At 35.5% G+C, this 5,223-nt stretch overlaps 1 long non-coding RNA gene across 1 annotated transcript; it reads left to right on the top strand.

Annotated features, from left to right (window-relative positions):
* Positions 341–4,969, top strand: LOC109840464. Its single transcript, XR_002246925.1, has 3 exons — positions 341–501; positions 573–665; positions 4,864–4,969. It is a non-coding gene; the product is annotated as an uncharacterized LOC109840464 (long non-coding RNA).

The following is a 5,223-nucleotide window of genomic DNA, read 5'->3' as shown; positions in this document are numbered from 1 at the left end:
AGGGTGACGGCGGGCCATCCCACAAACCCTAGCCAACCCTATGGATGACAATTCTGGTCCAAACCTAATAACCCACCCAGATCCATCCAATATGAGGCCCACCCAAACCAACCCATTTAGCTAAATGAGCCTAATTGGGTGGGTAACTATTTCTATAGAGATTAAATGAGTATTAGATGGGCGGATCTTGACCCACCCATAACCCACCCGAAAACCAATAGATAGAAATCTTCTCTCCCCTCTCTCTGCAATTCCTCTCTCTTCGAAACCCTATCGCTCCTCGCAAGCGCGAGCGAGAGCGATCTCAAAACCCAAACTCGTCCCTCATCGCTCCTCGCAAACGCCAAACTCCTCCTCCGATAGCAAACAAGCCTCCTCTAATCGCCACCACGTCAGTGATCTCGCCGTTGATGTCTACAAAGAGTTCACTCGAAACTCTTGCAAGTGATCCGATATCGGCTGCAAGTTCGCTCACCCTGACTCCGTCGTGGCCGTGGTCAAGTAATTTGATCTCTTTTCTCTTGTTTAATTTGATTTTTTAGGGTTACTTTGATTGTGGCTATTATTTTTAGGGATAAGGTGATTGCTTGTGCTAATTCTCTGAGGAACAAGTGCTATCGAGGGAGGACGTGCCGTTATTATCATCCTCCTCCTCACATTCAACAGTATTTATCTTCATGAATTATTATTTTTTCCTGATTTTGTAAAGTTTTACTCTTGCGAATCTCTGGTTTGAAAAGGAGTTGTCTTTGTAAAAATAGGCCAATTCTTCATTTATTTCTAGTATTTGTTTCTCAGTTTTAAACCCCCAAAAAGTTTATAGAAAACTCCCAAAATGTCTGCAGAAAACCCCCTAAAAGTTTGGAGAAACCCCTGCAAGTTTATAGAAACCCCCCTGCAAGTTTACAGAAATCCTCAGAAAGTTTGCAGGAAACCCCCTAAAAGTTTGCAAAAAACCCCCTAAAAATTTGTAGAAAACCCCCTAAGGTTTGTATAAAACCCCCTAAAAGTTTATAGAAAACCCTAAAAATTTACAAGTAGATCCCTGAAACTTACATATATATAAAAACATCATAACTAAATGGGTTATTGGGTCACTCATGACCTACCTGTTTGGGGAGAAAGTTGGTTTCTTCATTGAGGTAATCATTATAACTTCAGTCGTTACAATAAAAGTACAAAAAATAGTCTTTTTATAAGACTCTTACACAATAAAAATACAATTCTTGTCAAAACAAACGCAGAGATCGTTTATCGGTCTTCTGCTTGCGTGGGATCTTGGCCTGTGACGGGGATGTTGATATCCGTGGACCACCAAACGATCAGATCAGATTCAGAACTTCGTCGATTCACGAAAGAATTAAGAAACCGAAGCAATTATCTCGACAACAGCGAGATAATTACTCTTCTCAAGATCACCACACCGGGGCACTCTCAAGGAAAAGAACCGGGTTGCAGATCTGACGAACTCCTCTTCTTTATCCCGAAGAATTCGCTAAAGTCTCCTCCTCCTCTCTGAAATTCGTGGCTCTTCAGTCCTCAATTCAGCAGGGCTTTGTCAACGCTCAAGAATTTCAGATCTGAAAAAATAAAGGCCCTGAGGCTGTATTTATAGGCTTAGGGACCCCTATCTTCGGATAAGAACGATCGATTTGATCTTATTTTTAGTTGTAACCACTTAACCACGTTCTTGGATGATATCAGATCAATTGAAATAAATCCAGATAGTTAACAATTAAAAAATAGTTTTAATCTACCAAAAAACAGTATTTCGGGTCTGCGGACACCCGTGGGTGTCTCGGCCAACCTTGGGCCGAGACACTCCTTGGTGTCTATCCTTGGCCGAGACACTCTTGGGTGTCTCGGCCAAGTCTTGGCCGAGACACCTCTTGGTGTCTCGCTGAGGCTTGACGCGTTATTCCGCACATTGTGTCGGTTTTCGTCGTAACTTCATCGTCCGATCTCGGAATTACGTGGTTCAAGATGCATTCAAAAGCTAACGAGGAGATCTACAAGCTCCCATGGTTGAATCACATGTGAAGTAGATGGGACACGAGGGGCGCTTTGTCTTTCGTAAGCAACGCGTAGCTCCCGATCCATTCATGTTTCCGTTATTCCGAAGTTTCGTTGTTTTGCATGGTTCGTTGACTCACTTCATGTTCTTGTCGTCGTCAAATGAGTTTCTGTGACTTGGATAACAACGTTCATCATCTTTTCTTTGTCTCGAGTCGCGTATGGGAACCTATAGCCATTTTTAGTCGCCTACACCACCAATTTACGAAAGTGACTCATTTAGAAAATACTAAATGGGTCATAAATGGTCAAGTGGTCATAAATGTGCCCACCCATTTATGACACAAACAAGACCCAACTAAAACCATCCATTTGACATCCCTACCAAACCCTAAACCTAATTGGAGATGATGAAGTCATGTGTTATTTTTCTTAACAGTTTATGAACCCAACCCCACTAAGAATGAAGTTTAAATTAAATGTGTTTGACCCGAACCCTAATCTAAACCCAACTCGTTTTTTAAATCAGATTTAAAATTAATAAAATGAGTTTGACCCATAAACAAAACCCAAACCCGAAACCCTAATAATTTCAATTTTACTATAAAATTATTATTAGACCTCTGTTTGACCCGAAAACTGTTCTGAAGTCCATCATTGTTCATTTTTTTTGCAGTAAAATTAGTTTCAGCCCCCTATTTAAACTAGAATCTATTTTGTAACCCGTTTGAAAGTAATGATTATTTTCTAATTAACCCTTAACAGTTACATAATTTGTTCTAAAGCCTATATACATGTATAATTTATTTTTATGTATTGATTTAACTCTTGTTGATTAATAATGTGTTATTGTATTTTTTGAAATACTCGTTTAAATTTTACATGTGACATGGTTGTATTATTTTTTAAATTGTTTAATTTAAATTTTTATGAGATTAAAGTAATACATGGAAAATTTCTAATAGGCCTAGAATTGTTCTAAATTTCTTCTATTAAATAAAACAGTTTAGAATTTATTAAAAATTGATTGTTGTTATTTTCTCTCACGTTCTCTCAATTATAATAAACTAGTGTGCACCCCGTACAAATGACAGATTCCATTTTTTTTATTTCTGCTACAGTAATTCTTCATTTAAATACAATTTTTATAATTGCTATGGTAACATTTTTTTAATGCTACGGTATCCCGCCAGAGCTACATTATTACTGCTACAATAATGTTTTCAAACACTGCAGCCCCCACCTGTGCTACACTATAATGCTACAGTAATTCATGTATTGCGAACAGTAAAATCCTGGATCCTCCTGCTTGTGCTACAGTAACAATACTACAGTATTTGCCTGTAGCATTTACTGTAGCATGAACAGTGAATCTTGGATCCTCCCATTACTATAGAGAAATAGATAACAAAATTTGTATAGAAGTGTAGATAGAATAATATTTAATAAATATAAATCTAAAGTTCTTCCATCATAAAAATATAACTTGGATAATAATATTTTAGCTTATCTGATGCCACAAAGGATAGGATTTGTTAAAATTTATTATCTAGTTATATCTCGCATAAGGATGCCAAATATTTTATGTACAATGGAACCACTAGACTGAAATAGGTAGTGCCATCTGTTTTATATAAGATAGCTGGATTAATGGGTAAATACTTCATTGATATCTTGGGATGCTTGCTAAAATAGTAGAGTCATGTCATACATCAAAGATCAAAATTAAAGAAAAGTCATTAATTGTTAATGATTGAATAGACTTATTCTACGTTGTTTAATTATATTCGATCTTGAAAATCTAGAGGTTTATAATTAAGCTTGGATTTCTTGTTCATATTTTTTGTATGAGAGAAACATATTAATGTGAATTTCATTATTTATTTTATTCCTGGTAATGATTGTGCAATAATAAAATTAAGATTCTTATGTTATTATATTCTGCTTGTGTAGGATGACTAAGTTTAGTCCTTTTGCTAAGCTACTTGATGACTATAAGCTGACTAGACTAAATTATGTGGATTGAAAAAGAAAATTGTTTATTATCCTTACTGCTAAAAAATTGACAAAAGTTGTCAAAGAGGACAAACCTGCTAAAAAATTGGCAACAAAATATGAGATTCTCGAGCATGATGAATGTGTTGAACATAAACTTGCAATATTATGACTTCATTAGACCCTACTTTACAAAAGCAACATGAAGGAAAGAAGACTTGCAAGGAGATCTTGAAAAGCCTTAAGGCTTTGTACGAAGAACATAATCGTATTGCACGTCAAAACGCTATGAGCGGTTTGATGAACACCAAGATGACTGAAAGTACACTAGTTTAGGCCCACGTCCATAAGATGATATGGCATAAAAATGAATTAGCATCATTGGGAGTCGAGCTGGATAATGAATTAAAAGTTGTTGCAATTCTTGTTTCACTTCCTCGATCATTTAATCAATTCAAAGTGAATTTTAGTAGTCAAGAACCAAATCTCACTTTGTCAGAACTGAGCAATATGTTGTAGAGGGTTGAGAATATTATGAAGTAAGATAAAGCCATAGTGATGGTTACAGAAACTGTTAGACCGTCTAACTATAAGAAAAGAAAGTTTTCTTATAAGAAAAAGCCAGTAAAAGAAAAGAAAGTTTCCAAGAAAGAAAAGAGAGATCAAACTAGTGATGAATGCTTCTTTTGTAACAAGAAGGGGCATTGGAAAAGTTACCTTGCATTATTAAAGAAGGATAAATTTTCTTAAGGTATATCATCTCATTACTTAGTAGAGACTAATGTAGTGAGTTGTTCTTCTTATAAAGAGTGTGTGGATTCTGGCTCATCTTCGCATATTTGCAATTCCTTACAGGGGTACAAGGAAAGGTAAAAGCTTAAAGATGGAGAGATCGCCTTGATAATAGAGACTAGAGCCTTAGTTTCAGCATTATCTATAGGAACTTATTTTTTGTATTTGAATAAAGAGCATGTAATAGAATTAAAAGATTGTCTTTATGTGTCATCCTTTAGTAGAATTTTGATTTCTGTTTCTAAACTTCGTCAAAATGGATATTCTATTTTATTTGGTGATACATCTACTATAAAGTTTGAAAATTCTATTATTGCTCATTGTGAAGTTGAAAATAACATATATTATATATCAACTGCCCTTAATTCTTATACAAATATTATTGAAGTTGATAAATCTTTTAAATGTAAGTTTGATCAAAGT

The sequence above is a fragment of the Asparagus officinalis genome, chromosome 5, assembly GCF_001876935.1.
Source record: "Asparagus officinalis chromosome 5, Aspof.V1, whole genome shotgun sequence".
NCBI classification, from domain to species: domain Eukaryota; kingdom Viridiplantae; phylum Streptophyta; class Magnoliopsida; order Asparagales; family Asparagaceae; genus Asparagus; species Asparagus officinalis.
The sequence above is the reverse complement of the archived record's forward strand: the minus strand, read 5'-3'. Positions and strand labels throughout refer to the sequence as shown.